Raw genomic sequence first — 18505 nt, forward strand, 5'->3', positions numbered from 1 at the left:
GGCCCTGACCCCAATCACAGACCCCAGACCCCAATCACTGGGTCCAGACCACAATCACAGACCCCAGACACCAATCACTGGGCCCTGACCCCAATAACTGGGCCCAGACCTCAATCAGAGACTCCAGACCCCAATCACAGACGCCAGACCGCACTCACAGTGCCCAGACACCAAACACAGACCCCAGACCCCAATCACTGGGCCCAGACCCCAATCACAGATCCCTGACCCCAATCACTGGGCCCTGACCCCAATCACTGTGCTCAGACCCCAATCACTGGGTCCTGACCCTAAGCACAGACCCCAGACCCCAATCACAGACCTCAGACCCCAATCACAGACCCCAGACTCTAATCACAGATGCCAGACCCCAGACTCAGACCCCAGACCCCAATCACAGACCCCAGACCCCAATCACAGACCCCTGACCCCAATCACAGACCCTAGACCCCAATCACAGACACCAGACCCCACTCACAGACCCCAGACTCCAATCACAGACCCCAGACCCTAATCACAGACCCCAGACCCCAATCACTTGGCCCTGACCCCAATCACTGGGCCCTGACCCCAATCCAAGACCTCAGACACCAATCACTGGACCCAGACCCCAATCACAGGGCCCAGACCCCAATCACAGGTCCCTGACCCCAATCACACACCCCTGACCCCAATCACAGGCCCCAGACCCCAATCACAGGGCCCTGACCCCAATCACACACCCCTGACACCAATCACAGGCCCCTGACCCCAATCACTGGGCCCTGACCCCAATCACCGGGCCCTGACCCCAATCACTGGGCCCTGACCCCAATCACTGGTCCCTGACCCCAATCAGAGACCCCAGACCCCAATCATAGACACCTCACCCCAATCACTGGGCCCTGACCCCAAACACGGCGCACTGACCCCAATCACAGACACCAGACCCCAATCACTGGGCCCTGACCCCAATCACTGGGCCCTGACCTCAATCACTGAGCCCAGACCACAATCACTGGGACCAGACTCCAATCACCGGGTCCTGACATCAATCAATGGGCCCTGACCTCAATCACTGGGCCCAGACCCCAATCACTGGACCTAGACACCAATCACAGGGCCCTGATCTCAATCTCAGACCCCTGACCCCAATCACTGAGCCCTGACCCCAATCACTGAGCCCTGACCCCAATCACAGGGTCCACACCCCAATCACAGACCCCAGACATCAATCACTGGGCCTTGACCCCAGTCAATGGGCGCTGACGCCAATCACAGACCCCAGACCCCAATCACAGACCCCAGACCCCAATCACAGACCCCAGACCCCAATCACTGGGTCCAGACCCCAATCACAGACCCCAGACCCCAATCACTGGGCCCTGACCCCAATCACTGGGCCCAGACCTCAATCAGAGACTCCAGACCCCAATCACAGACGCCAGACCCCAATCACAGTGCCCAGACACCAAACACAGATCCCAGACCCCAATCACTGGGCCAAGACCCCAATCACAGACCCCTGACCCCAATCACTGGGCCCTGACCCCAATCACTGTGCTCAGACCCCAATCACTGGGCCCTGACCCTAAGCACAGACCCCAGACCCCAATCACAGACCTCAGACCCCAATCACAGACCCCAGACTCTAATCACAGATACCAGACCCCAAACTCAGACCCCAGACCCCAATCACAGACCCCAGACCCCAATCACAGACCCCTGACCCCAATCACAGACCCCAGACCCCAATCACAGACACCAGACCCCACTCACAGACCCCAGACTCCAATCACAGACCCCAGACCCTAATCACAGACCCCAGACCCCAATCACTTGGCCCTGACCCCAATCACTGGGCCCTGACCCCAATCCAACACCTCAGACACCAATCACTGGACCCAGACACCAATCACAGGCCCCAGACCCCAATCACAGGGCCCTGACCCCAATCACACACCCCTGACACCAATCACAGGCCCCTGACCCCAATCACTGGGCCCTGACCCCAATCACCGGGCCCTGACCCCAATCACTGGGCCCTGACCCCAATCACTGGTCCCTGACCCCAATCACAGACCCCAGACCCCAATCATAGACACCTCACCCCAATCACTGGGCCCTGACCCCAAACACGGCGCACTGACCCCAATCACAGACACCAGACCCCAATCACTGGGCCCTGACCCCAATCACTGGGCCGTGACCTCAATCACTGAGCCCAGACAACAATCACTGGGACCAGAATCCAATCACCGGGTCCTGACATCAATCAATGGGCCCTGACCTCAATCACTGGGCCCAGACCCCAATCACTGGACCTAGACACCAATCACAGGGCCCTGATCTCAATCTCAGACCCCTGACCCCAATCACTGAGCCCTGACCCCAATCACTGAGCCCTGACCCCAATCACAGGGTCCACACACCATTCACAGACCCCAGACATCAATCACTGGGCCTTGACCCCAGTCAATGGGCGCTGACGCCAATCACAGACCCCAGACCCCAATCACAGACCCCAGACCCCAATCACAGACCCCAGACCCCAATCACAAACCCCAGAACCCAAAAACAGACCCCAACCTCAATCACATACCCCAGACCCCAATCACAGACCCTTGAACCCAATCTCAGGCCCCAGACACCAATCACAGACCGTGGACCCCAATCACAGGGCCCAGACACCAATCACAGACCCCAGACCCCAATCACAGACCACAGACACCAATCACTGGGCCCAGACCCCATTCACAGATCCCAGACCCCAATCACAGACCGCAGACCCCAATCACAGACACCAGACCACAATCACAGGGCTCAGAACCCAATCACAGACCCCAACCTCAATCACAGACCCCAGACCCCAATCACAGACCCCAGACTCCAATCACAGACCCATGACAGCAATCACAGACCCCAGAATCCAATCAATGAGCCCAGACCACAATCACAGACCCCAGTCTTCAATCAAAGACCGCAGACCCCAATCACAGATCCCAGACCCCAATCACAGATCCCAGACCCCAATCACAGACCCCAGACCCCAATCACTGGGCACTGACCCCAATCACAGACACCAGACCCCAATTATAGACCCCAGACCCCAATCACAGACCCAGACCCCAATCACAGACCCCAGACCCCAATCACAGACCCCAATCACAGACCCCAGACCCCAATCACAGACCCCAGACCCCAATCACAGACCCCAGACACCAATCACTGGGCCCTGACCCCAATCACTGGGCCCTGACCCCAATCACAGGGCCCTGACCCCAATCACAGACCCCAGACCTCAATCACAGACCCCAGACCCCAATCACAGGGCCAAGATCCCAATCACTGGGCCCTTATCACAATCACTGGGCCCTGACCCCAATCACAGACCCCAGACCGCAATCACTGGGCCCAGACCCTAATCACAGGGCCCTGACCCCAATCACAGAGCCCTGACCCCAATCACTGTGCCCAGATGCCAATCACAGGGCCCTGACCCCAATTACAGACCCCTGACCCCAATCACAGGGCCCAGACCCCAATCACAGGGCACTGACCCCAATCACAGACCGCTGACCCAATCACAGACCCCTGACCCCAATCACAGGCCCGTGACCCCAATCACTGGGCCCTGACCCACACTGGGCCCTGACACCAATCACTGGGCACTGACCCAAATCACTGGGCCCTGACCCCAATCACAGACCCCAGACCCCAATCACAGAAGCCAGATCCCAATCACTGGGCCCTGACCCCAATCACAGACTCCAGATCCCAATCTCTGTGCCCTGACCCCAATCACTGGGCCCAGACCTCAGTCAGAGACCCCAGACCCCAATCACAGACGCCAGACCCCAATCACAGTGCCCAGACACCAAACACAGACCCCAGACCCCAATTACTGGGCCCAGAACCCAATCACAGACCCCTGACCCCAATCACTGGGCCCTGACCCCAATCACTGCGCCCAGACCCCAATCACTGGGCCCTGACCCCAATCACAGACCCCAGACCCCAATCACAGACCGCAGACCCCAATCACAGACCCCAGACTCTAATCATAGATACCAGACCCCAAACTCAGGCCCCAGACCCCAATCACAGACCCTAGACCCCAATCACAGTCCCCTGACCCCAATCACAGACCCCAGAATCCAATCACAGACTCCAGACCCCAATCACAGACCTCAGACCCCAATCACAGACCCAAGACCCTAATCACAGACCCCAGACCCCAATCACTGGGCCCTGACCCCAATCACTGGGCCCTGACCCCAATCCCAGAACCCAGACCCCAATCACAGGGCCCAGACCCCAATCACAGGGCCCTGACCCCAATCACACACCCATGACCCCAATCACAGGGCCCTGACCCCAATCACAGGGCCCTGACCCAAATCACTGGGCCCTGACCCCAATCGCAGACCCAGACCCCAATCACAGACCCCAGACCCCAATCACAGACCCCAGACACAAGCACAGACTACCAGACCCCAATCACAGACCCAGACCACAATCACAGACCGCAGACTCCAATCACAGAACCCAGACCCCAATCACAGGGCTCAGAATCCAATCACAGACCCAGTACCTCAATCACAGATCCCAGACACCAATCACAGATCCCAGGCCCCAATCACAGACTTCAGACCCCAATCACAGACCCCAGACCCCAATCACAGACCCCAATCACAGACCCCAGACCCCAATCACAGACCCCAGACCCCAACCACAGACCCCAGACACCAATCACTGGGCCCTGACCCCAATCACTGGGCCCTGACCCCAATCACAGGGCCCTGACCCCAATCACAGACCGCTGACCCCAAACACAGACCCCTGACCTCAATCACAGGCCCGTGACCCAAATCACTGGGCCCTGACCACAATCACAGACACCAGACCCCAATCAAAGACCCCAGACCTCAATCACTGGGCCCTGACCCCAATCACAGACCCAAGACCCCAATCTCTGGGCCCTGACCCCAATCACTGCGTCCAGACCTCAATCAGAGACCCCAGACCCCAATCACAGACGCCAGACCCCAATCACAGTGCCCAGACACCAAACACAGACCCCAGACCCCAATCACTGGGCTCAGACCCCAATCACAGACCCCTGACCCCAATCACTCGGCCCTGACCCCAATCACTGCGCCCAGACCCCAATCACTGGGCCCTGACCCCAATCACAGACCCCAGACCCCAATCACAGACCTCAGACCCCAATCACAGACCCCAGACTCTAATCACAGATACCAGACCCCAAACTCAGACCCCAGACCCCAATCACAGACCCCAGACGCCAATCACAGTCACCTGTCCCCAATCACAGACCCCAGACCCCAATCACAGACTCCAGACCCCAATCACAGACCTCAGACCCCAATCACAGACCCCAGACCCTAATCACAGACCCCAGACCCCAATCACTGGGCCCTGACCCCAATCACTGGGCCCTTACCCCAATCCCAGAACCTAGACTCCAATCACAGGGCCCAGACCCCAATCACAGGGCCCTGACCCCAATCACACACCCCTGACCCCCATCACAGGGCCCTGACCCCAATCACAGGCCCCTGACCCAAATCACTAGGCCCTGACCCCAATCGCAGACACAGACCCCAATCACTGACCCCAGACCACAATCACAGACCCCAGACCCCAAGCACAGACCCCAGACCCCAATCACAGACCCAGACTACAATCACAGACCCCAGATCCAATCTCAGACCCCAAACCCCAATCACTGCGCCCAGACCCCATTCACAGACCCCAGTCTCCAATCACAGATGGCAGACTCCAATCACAGAACCCAGACCCCAATCACAGGGCTCAGAATCCAATCACAGACCCCGAACCTCAATCACAGATCCCAGACACCAATCACAGACCCCAGACCCCAATCACAGACCCCAGACACCAATCACAGATCCCAGACACAAATCACTGGGACCTGACCACAATCATTGGGCCCTGACCCCAATCACAGGGCCCTGAACCCAATCACTGATCCCAGACACCCATCACAACGCCCAGACCCCAATCACTGGGTCCTTATCCCAATCACTGGGCCCTGACCCCAATCACAGACCCCAGACCCCAATCACAGACCCCAGACCCCAATCACTGTGCCCAGATGCCAATCACAGGGCCCTGACTCCAATTACAGAGCCCTGATCCCAATCACAGGGCCCAGACCCCAATCACAGGGCCCTGACCCCAATCACTAGGCCCAGACCCCAATGACCGGGCCCTGACCCCAATCACAGACACCAGACCCCAATCACAGACCCCAGACACCAATCACTGGGCCCTGACCCCAATCACTGGGGCCTGACCTAAATCAGAGGGACCTGACCCCAATCACAGACCCCAGACCCCAATCACAGATCCCAGACTCGAATCACAAACCCCAGACCCCAAAAACAGACCCCATACCCCAATCACAGGGCTCAGAACCCAATCACAGACCCCAACCTCAATCACATACCCCAGACCCCAATCACAGACCCCAGACCCCAATCACAGGCCCCAGACCCCAATCACAGACCGCAGACTCCAATCACAGACCCCAGACCCCAATCACTGGGCCCAGACCCCATTCACAGACCCCAGACCCCAATCACAGACCGCAGACCCCAATCACAGACCCAAGAACCCAATCACAGAGCCCAGACTCCAATCACAGAGCCCAGACCCCAATCACTGGGCACTGACCCCAATCACAGACCCCAGACCCCAATCACAGCTCCCAGACCCCAATCACAGACCCCAGACCCCAATCACAGATCCCAGACACAAATCACTGGGCCCTGACCTCAATCATTGGGCCCTGACCCCAATCACAGTGCCCTGACCCCAATCACAGATCCCAGACACCAATCACAGGGCCCAGACCCCAATCACTGGGCCCTTATCCCAATCACTGGGCCCTGACCCCAATCACAGACCCCAGACCCCAATCACAGACCACAGACCCCCAATCACTGTGCCCAGATGCCAATCACAGGGCCCTGATCCCAATTACAGACCCCTGACCCCAATCACAGGGCCCAGACCCCAATCACAGGGCCCTGACCCCAATCACAGACCGCTGAACCCAATCACAGGCCCATGACCCCAATCACTGGGCCCTGACCCCAATCACTGGGCCCAGACACCAATCACCGGGCCCTGACCCCAATCACTGGGCCCTGACCCCAATCACTGGTCCCTGACCCCAATCACTGGGCCCAGACCCCAATCACCGGGCCCTGACCCCAATCACTGGGCCCTGACCCCAATCACTGGTCCCTGACCCCAATCACAGACCCCAGACCCCAATCACAGACTCCACACCCCAATCACTGGGCCCTGACCCCAAACATGGGGCACAGATCCCAATCACTGGGCCCTGACCCCAATCACTGAGCCCTGACACCAATCACTGGGCCCTGACACAAATCACTGGGCCCTGACCCAAATCACAGGGCCCAGACCTCAATAACAGACACTAGACCCCAATCACTGGGCCCTGACCCCAATCACTGGTCCCTGACCCCAATCACAGACCCCCAGACCCCAATCACAGACCCCACACCCCAATCACTGGGCCCTGACCCCAAACATGGGGCACAGACCCCAATCACTGGGCCCTGACCCGAATCACTGAGCCTTGACACCAATCACTGGGCCCTGACCCAAATCACTGGGCCCTGACCCCAATCACAGTGCCCTGACCCCAATCACAGATCCCAGACACCAATCACAGGGCCCAGACCCCAATCACTGGGCCCTGACCCCAATCACTGGTCCCTGACCCCAATCACAGACCCCAGACCCCAATCACAGACCCCACACCCCAATCACTGGGCCCTGACCCCAATCACCGGGCCCAGACACCAATCACTGGGCCCTGACCCCAATTACTGAGCCCAGACCCCAATCAATGGACCCAGACACCAATCACAGGGCCCTGACCCAAATCACTGGGCCCTGACACCAATCACTGGGCCCTGACCCCAATCACAGGGCCCTGACTCCAATCACACACCCCTGACCACAATCACAGACCCCTGACACCAATCACTGAGCCCTGACCCCAATCACTGGGCCCAGACCCAAATCACAGACACCAGACCCCAATCACAGACCCCAGACACCAATCACTGGGCCCTGACCCCAATCACAGGCCCGTGACCCCAATCACGGGGCCCTGACCCCAATCACTGGGCCCAGACCCCAATCACCGGGCCCTTACCCCAATCACAGATCCCAGACCCCAATCACAGTCCCCTGACCCCAATCACTGGGCCCTGACCCCAATCACTGGGCCCAAACCCCAATCACTGAGCCCAGACCCCAATCACAGACCCCAGACACCAATCAGAGACCCCACATCTCAAACACTGGGCACTGACCACAAACATGGGGCCCAGACCCCAATCACTGGGCCCTGACCCCAATCACTGGGCCCTGAACCCAATCACTGGGCCCTGACACCAATCACTGGGCACTGACCCAAATCACTGGGCCCTGACCCCAATCACAGACCTCAGACCCCAATCACAGACTCCAGACACCAATCACTGGGCCCTGACCCCTATCACAGACCCCAGATCCCAATCACTGGGCCCTGACCCCAATCACTTGGCCCACACCTCAATCAGAGACCCCAGACCCCAATCACAGACGCCAGACCCCAATCACAGTGCCCATACACCAATCACAGACCCGAGACCCCAATCACTGGGCCCAGACTCCAATCACAGACCCCTGACCCCAATCACTGGGCCCTGACCCCAATCACTGCGCCCAGACCCCAATCACTGGGCCCTGACCCCAATCACAGACCCCAGACCCCAATCAAAGAACTCAGACCCCAATCACAGACCCCAGACTCTAATCACAGATACCAGACCCCAAACTCAAACCCCAGACCCCAATCACAGACCCCAGACCCCAATCACAGTCCCCTGACCCCAATCGCAGACCCCAGACCCCAATCACAGACTCCAGACCCCAATCACAGACCTCAGACACCAATCACAGGGCCCTGACCCCAATCACACACACCTGACCCCAATCACAGGGCCCTGACCCCAATCACAGGGCCCTGACCCAAATCAATGGGCCCTGACGCCAATCGCAGACCCACACCCCAATCACAGACCCCAGACCCCAATCACAGACCGCAGACCCCAAGCACAGACCCCAGACCCCAATCACAGACCCAGACCACAATCGCAGACCCCAGATCCAATCACAGACCCCAAACCCCAATCACTGCACCCAGACCCCATTCACAGACCCCAGTCTCCAATCACAGACCGCCGACTCCAATCACAGACCCCAGACCCCAATCACAGGGCTCAGAATCCAATCACAGACCCCGAACCTCAATCACAGATCCCTGACGCCAATCACAGACCCCAGACCCCAATCACAGACGCCAGACCCCAATCACAGTGCCCATACACCAATCACAGACCCCAGACCCCAATCACTGGGCCCAGACTCCAATCACAGACCCCTGACCCCAATCACTGGGCCCTGACCCCAATCACTGCGCCCAGACCCCAATCACTGGGCCCTGACCCCAATCACAGACCCCAGACCCCAATCACAGAACTCAGACCCCAATCACAGACCCCAGACTCTAATCACAGATACCAGACCCCAAACTCAGACCCCAGACCCCAATCACAGACCCCAGACCCCAATCACAGTCCCCTGACCCCAATCACAGACCCCAGACCCCAATCACAGACTCCAGACCCCAATCACAGACCTCAGACACCAATCACAGGGCCCTGACCCCAATCACACACACCTGACCCCAATCACAGGGCCCTGACCCCAATCACAGGGCCCTGACCCAAATCAATGGGCGCTGACGCCAATCGCAGACCCACACCCCAATCACAGACCCCAGACCCCAATCACAGACCGCAGAGCCCAAGCACAGACCCCAGACCCCAATCACAGACCCAGACCACAATCGCAGACCCCAGATCCAATCACAGACCCCAAACCCCAATCACTGCGCCCAGACCCCATTCACAGACCCCAGTCTCCAATCACAGACCGCAGACTCCAATCACAGACCCCAGACCCCAATCACAGGGCTCAGAATCCAATCACAGACCCCGAACCTCAATCACAGATCCCAGACGCCAATCACAGACCCCAGACCCCAATCACAGACCCCAGACACCAATCACAGATCCCAGACACAAATCACTGGGCCCTGACCTCAATCATTGGGCCCTGACCCCAATCACAGGGCTCTGAACCCAATCACTGATCCCAGACACCAATCACACGGCCCAGACCCCAATCACTGGGCCCTTATCCCAATCACTGGGCCCTGACCCCAATCACAGACCCCAGACCCCAATCACAGACCCCAGACCCCAATCACTGTGCCCAGACCCCAATCACTGGGCCCAGACCCCAATCACCGGGCCCTGACCCCAATCACTGGGCCCTGACCCCAATCACTGGTCCCTGACCCCAATCACAGACCCCAGACCCCAATCACAGACCCCACACCCCAATCACTGGGCCCTGACACCAAACACGGGGCACAGACCCCAATCACTGGGCCCTGACCACAATCACTGGGCCCTGACACCAATCACTGGGCCCTGACCCAAATCACTGGGCCCTGACCTCAATCACAGACCCCAGACCCCAATAACAGAAACTAGACCCCAATCACTGGGCCCAGACCCCAATCACTAGGCCCAGAACCCAATCACTGGGCCCAGATCCCAATCACAGACCCCTGACCACAATCACAGACCCCTGACCACAATCACTGAGCCCTGACCCCAATCACTGGGCCCAGACCCAAATCACAGACACCAGACCCCAATCACAGACCCCAAACCCCAATCACTGCGCCCAGACCCCATTCACAGACCCCAGTCTCCAATCACAGACCGCAGACTCCAATCACAGACCCCAGACCCCAATCACAGGGCTCAGAATCCAATCACAGACCCCGAACCTCAATCACAGATCCCAGACGCCAATCACAGACCCCAGACCCCAATCACAGACCCCAGACACCAATCACAGATCCCAGACACAAATCACTGGGCCCAGACCTCAATCATTGGGCCCTGACCCCAATCACAGGGCTCTGAACCCAATCACTGATCCCAGACACCAATCACACGGCCCAGACCCCAATCACTGGGCCCTTATCCCAATCACTGGGCCCTGACCCCAATCACAGACCCCAGACCCCAATCACAGACCCCAGACCCCAATCACTGTGCCCAGACCCCAATCACTGGGCCCAGACCCCAATCACCGGGCCCTGACCCCAATCACTGGGCCCTGACCCCAATCACTGGTCCCTGACACCAATCACAGACCCCAGACCCCAATCACAGACCCCACACCCCAATCACTGGGCCCTGACACCAAACACGGGGCACAGACCCCAATCACTGGGCCCTGACCCCAATCACTGGGCCCTGACACCAATCACTGGGCCCTGACCCAAATCACTGGGCCCTGACCCCAATCGCAGACCCAGACCCCAATCACAGAACCCAGACCCCAATCACAGGGCTCAGAATCCAATCACAGACCCCGAACCTCAATCACAGATCCCAGACACCAATCACAGACCCCAGACCCCAATCACAGACCCCAGACACCAATCACAGATCCCAGACACAAATCACTGGGCCCTGACCACAATCATTGGGCCCTGACCCCAATCACAGGGCCCTGAACCCAATCACTGATCCCAGACACCAATCACACGGCCCAGACCCCAATCACTGGGCCCTTATCCCAATCACTGTGCCCTGACCCCAATCACAGACCCCAGACTCCAATCACAGACCCCAGACCCCAATCACTGTGCCCAGATGCCAATCACAGGGCCCTGACCCCAATTACAGACCCCTGATCCCAATCACAGGGCCCAGACCCCAATCACAGGGCCCTGACCCCAATCACTGGGCCCAGACCCCAATGACCGGGCCCTGACCCCAATCACATACACCAGACCCCAATCACAGACCCCAGACACCAATCACTGGGCCCTGACCCCAATCACTGGGGCCTGACCCCAATCAGAGGGACCTGACCCCAATCACAGACCCCAGACCCCAATCACAGATCCCAGACTCGAATCACAAACCCCAGACCCCAAAAACAGACCCCAGACCCCAATCACAGGGCTCAGCACCCAATCACAGACCCCAACCTCAAACACATACCCCAGACCCCAATCACAGACCCCAGACCCCAATCACAGGCCCCAGACCCCAATCACAGACCTCAGACCCCAATCACAGACCCCAGACCCCAATCACTGGGCCCAGACCCCATTCACAGACCCATGACCCCCAAAACACATCGCAGACCCCAATCACAGACCCAAGAACCCAATCACAGACCCCAGACTCCAATCACAGAGCCCAGACCCCAATCACTGGGCACTGACCCCAATCACAGACCCCAGACCCCAATCACAGATCCCAGACCCCAATCACAGACCCCAGACCCCAATCACAGATCCCAGACACAAATCACTGGGTCCTGACCTCAATCATTGGGCCCTGACCCCAATCACAGTGCCCTGACCCCTATCACAGATCCCAGACACCAATCACAGGGCCCAGACCCCAATCACTGGGCCCTTATCCCAATCACTGGGCCCTGACCCCAATCACAGACCCCAGACCCCAATCAAAGACCCCAGACCCCAATCACTGTGCCCAGATGCCAATCACAGGGCCCTGACCCCAATTACAGACCCCTGACCCCAATCACAGGGCCCAGACCCCAATCACAGGGCCCTGACCCCAATCACAGACCGCTGACCCTAATCACAGGCCCATGACCCCAATCACTGGGCCCTGACCCCAATCACTGGGCCCAGACCCCAATCACCGGGCCCTGACCCCAATCACTGGGTCCTGACCCCAATCACTGGTCCTTGACCCCAATCACAGACCCCAGACCCCAATCACAGACCCCACACCCCAATCACTGGGCCCTGACCCCTATCACAGGGCCCAGACCCCAATCACACACCCCTGACCCCCATCACAGGGCCCTGACCCCAATCACAGGGCCCTGACCCAAATCACTGGGCCCTGACCCCAATCGCAGACCCAGACCCCAATCACAGACCCCAGACCCCAATCACAGACCCAGACCACAATCACAGACCCCAGATCCAATCACAGACCCCAAACCCCAATCACTGCGCCCAGACCCCATTCACAGACCCCAGTCTCCAATCACAGACCGCAGACTCCAATCACAGAACCCAGACCCCAATCACAGGGCTCAGAATCAAATCACAGACCCCGAACTTCAATCACAGATCCCAGACACCAATCACAGACCCCAGACCCCAATCACAGACCCCAGACACCAATCACAGATCCCAGACACAAATCACTGGGCCCTGACCACAATCATTGGGCCCTGACCCCAATCACAGGGCCCTGAACCCAATCACTGATCCCAGACACCAATCACACGGCCCAGACCCCAATCACTGGGCCCTTATCCCAATCACTGTGCCCTGACCCCAATCACAGACCCCAGACCCCAATCACAGACCCCAGACCCCAATCACTGTGCCCAGATGCCAATCACAGGGCCCTGACCCCAATTACAGACCCCTGATACCAATCACAGGGCCCAGACCCCAATCACAGGGCCCTGACCCCAATCACTGGGCCCAGACCCCAATGACCGGGCCCTGACCCCAATCACATACACCAGACCCCAATCACAGACCACAGACACCAATCACTGGGCCCTGACCCCAATCACTGGGGCCTGACCCCAATCAGAGGGACCTGACCCCAATCACAGACCCCAGACCCCAATCACAGATCCCAGACTCGAATCACAAACCCCAGACCCCAAAAACAGACCCCATACCCCAATCACAGGGCTCAGAACCCAATCACAGACCCCAACCTCAATCACATACCCCAGACCCCAATCACAGACCCCAGACCCCAATCACAGGCCCCAGACCCCAATCACAGACCTCAGACCCCAATCACAGAACCCAGACCCCAATCACTGGGCCCAGACCCCATTCACAGACCCATGACCCCAAAAACACATCGCAGACCCCAATCACAGACCCAAGAACCCAATCACAGACCCCAGACTCCAATAACAGAGCCCAGACCCCAATCACTGGGCACTGACCCCAATCACAGACCCCAGACGCCAATCACAGATCCCAGACCCCAATCACAGACCCCAGACCCCAATCACAGATCCCAGACACAAATCACTGGGTCCTGACCTCAATCATTGGGCCCTGACCCCAATCACAGTGCCCTGACCCCTATCACAGATCCCAGACACCAATCACAGGGCCCAGACCCCAATCACTGGGCCCTTATCCCAATCACTGGGCCCTGACCCCTATCACAGGGCCCAGACCCCAATCACACACCCCTGACCCCCATCACAGGGCCCTGACCCCAATCACAGGGCCCTGACCCAAATCACTGGGCCCTGACCCCAATCGCAGACCCAGACCCCAATCACAGACCCCAGACCCCAATCACAGACCCAGACCACAATCACAGACCCCAGATCCAATCACAGACCCCAAACCCCAATCACTGCGCCCAGACCCCATTCACAGACCCCAGTCTCCAATCACAGGCCGCAGACTCCAATCACAGAACCCAGACCCCAATCACAGGGTTCAGAATCAAATCACAGACCCCGAACTTCAATCACAGATCCCAGACACCAATCACAGACCCCAGACCCCAATCACAGACCCCAGACACCAATCACAGATCCCAGACACAAATCACTGGGCCCTGACCACAATCATTGGGCCCTGACCCCAATCACAGGGCCCTGAACCCAATCACTGATCCCAGACACCAATCACACGGCCCAGACCCCAATCACTGGGCCCTTATCCCAATCACTGTGCCCTGACCCCAATCACAGACCCCAGACCCCAATCACAGACCCCAGACCCCAATCACTGTGCCCAGATGCCAATCACAGGGCCCTGACCCCAATTACAGACCCCTGATACCAATCACAGGGACCAGACCCCAATCACAGGGCCCTGACCCCAATCACTGGGCCCAGACCCCAATGACCGGGCCCTGACCCCAATCACATACACCAGACCCCAATCACAGACCCCAGACACCAATCACTGGGCCCTGACCCCAATCACTGGGGCCTGACCCCAATCAGAGGGACCTGACCCCAATCACAGACCCCAGACCCCAATCACAGATCCCAGACTCGAATCACAAACCCCAGACCCCAAAAACAGACCCCATACCACAATCACAGGGCTCAGAACCCAATCACAGACCCCAACCTCAATCACATACCCCAGACCCCAATCACAGACCCCAGACCCCAATCACAGGCCCCAGACCCCAATCACAGACCTCAGACCCCAATCACAGACCCCAGACCCCAATCACTGGGCCCAGACCCCATTCACAGACCCATGACCCCAAAAACACATCGCAGACCCCAATCACAGACCCAAGAACCCAATCACAGACCCCAGACACCAATAACAGAGCCCAGACCCCAATCACTGGGCACTGACCCCAATCACAGACCCCAGACGCCAATCACAGATCCCAGACCCCAATCACAGACCCCAGACCCCAATCACAGATCCCAGACACAAATCACTGGGTCCTGACCTCAATCATTGGGCCCTGACCCCAATCACAGTGCCCTGACCCCTATCACAGATCCCAGACACCAATCACAGGGCCCAGACCCCAATCACTGGGCCCTTATCCCAATCACTGGGCCCTGACCCCAATCACAGACCCCAGACCCCAATCACAGACCCCAGACCCCAATCACTGTGCCCAGATGCGAATCACAGGGCCCTGACCCCAATTACAGACCCCTGACCCCAATCACAGGGCCCAGACCCCAATCACAGTGCCCTGACCCCAATCACAGACCGCTGACCCCAATCACAGGCCCATGACCCCAATCACTGGGCCCTGACCCCAATCACTGGGCCCAGACCCCAATCACCGGGCCCTGACCCCAATCACTGGGCCCTGACCCCAATCACTGGTCCCTGACCCCAATCACAGACCCCAGACCCCAATCACAGACCCCACACCCCAATCACTGGGCCCTGACACCAAACACGGGGCACAGACCCCAATCACTGGGCCCTGACCCCAATCACTGGGCCCTGAAACCAATCACTGGGCCCTGACCCAAATCACTGGGCCCTGACCCCAATCACAGACCCCAGACCTCAATAACAGACACTAGACCCCAATCACTGGGCCCAGACCTCAATCACTGGGCCCACACCCCAATCACTGGGCCCAGATCCCAATCACCGGGCCCAGACACCAATCACTGGGCCCTGACCCCAATCACTGGGCCCAGACCCCAATCAATGGACCAGACACCAATCACAGGGCCCTGACCCCAATCACTGGGCCCTGACACCAATCACTGGGCCCTGACCCCAATCACAGGGCCCTGACTCCAATCACAGACCCCTGACCACAATCACAGACCCCTGACACCAATCACTGAGCCCTGACCCCAATCACTGGGTCCAGACCCAAATCACAGACACCAGACCCCAATCACAGACCCCAGACACCAATCACTGGGCCCTGACCCCAATCACAGGCCCGTGACCCCAATCACGGGGCACTGAACCCAATCACTGGGCGCAGACCCCAATCACCGGGCCCTTACCCCAATCACAGACCCCAGACCCCAATCACAGTCCCCTGACCCCAATCACTGGGCCCTGACCCCAATCACTGGGCCCAAACCCCAATCACTGAGCCCAGACCCCAATCACAGACCCCAGACACCAATCAGAGACCCCACATCTCAAACACTGGGCCCTGACCACAAACATGGGGCCCAGACCCCAATCACTGGGCCCTGACACCAATCACTGGGCCCTGAACCCAATCACTGGGCCCTGACACCAATCACTGGGCACTGACCCAAATCACTGGGCCCTGACCCCAATCACAGACCCCAGACCCCAATAACAGACACTAGACCCCAATCACTGGGCCCAGACCCCAATCACTGGGCCCAGATCACAATCACCGGGCCCAGACCCCAATCACAGACCCCTGACCCCAATCACTGGGCCCTGACCCCAATCACTGCGCCCAGACCCCAATCACTGGGCCCTGACCCCAATCACAGACCCCAGACCCCAATCACAGCCCTCAGACCCCAATCACAGACCCCAGACTCTAATCACAGATACCAGACCCCAAACTCAGACCCCAGACCCCAATCACAGACCCCAGACCCCAATCACAGTCCCCTGACCCCAATCACAGACCCCAGACCCCAATCACAGATCCCAGACCCCAATCACAGACCCCAGACCCCAATCACAGATCCCAGACACAAATCACTGGGTCCTGACCTCAATCATTGGGCCCTGACCCCAATCACAGTGCCCTGACCCCTATCACAGATCCCAGACACCAATCACAGGGCCCAGACCCCAATCATTGGGCCCTTATCCCAATCACTGGGCCCTGACCCCAATCACAGACCCCAGACCCCAATCACAGACCCCAGACACCAATCACAGATCCCAGACACAAATCACTGGGCCCTGACCACAATCATTGGGCCCTGACCCCAATCACAGGGCCCTGAACCCAATCACTGATCCCAGACACCAATCACACGGCCCAGACCCTAATCACTGGGCCCTTATCCCAATCACTGTGCCCTGACCCCAATCACAGACCCCAGACTCCAATCACAGACCCCAGACCCCAATCACTGTGCCCAGATGCCAATCACAGGGCCCTGACCCCAATTACAGACCCCTGATCCCAATCACAGGGCCCAGACCCCAATCACAGGGCCCTGACCCCAATCACTGGGCCCAGACCCCAATGACCGGGCCCTGACCCCAATCACATACACCAGACCCCAATCACAGACCCCAGACACCAATCACTGGGCCCTGACCCCAATCACTGGGGCCTGACCCCAATCAGAGGGACCTGACCCCAATCACAGACCCCAGACCCCAATCACAGATCCCAGACTCGAATCACAAACCCCAGACCCCAAAAACAGACCCCAGACCCCAATCACAGGGCTCAGCACCCAATCACAGACCCCAACCTCAAACACATACCCCAGACCCCAATCACAGACCCCAGACCCCAATCACAGGCCCCAGACCCCAATCACAGACCTCAGACCCCAATCACAGACCCCAGACCCCAATCACTGGGCCCAGACCCCATTCACAGACCCATGACCCCAAAAACACATCGCAGACCCCAATCACAGACCCAAGAACCCAATCACAGACCCCAGACTCCTACCACAGAGCCCAGACCCCAATCACTGGGCACTGACCCCAATCACAGACCCCAGACCCCAATCACAGATCCCAGACCCCAATCACAGACCCCAGACCCCAATCACAGATCCCAGACACAAATCACTGGGTCCTGACCTCAATCATTGGGCCCTGACCCCAATCACAGTGCCCTGA

This window comes from Pristiophorus japonicus, chromosome Y (assembly GCF_044704955.1).
Source record: "Pristiophorus japonicus isolate sPriJap1 chromosome Y, sPriJap1.hap1, whole genome shotgun sequence".
In the NCBI taxonomy this organism is placed as follows: Eukaryota; Metazoa; Chordata; class Chondrichthyes; family Pristiophoridae; genus Pristiophorus; species Pristiophorus japonicus.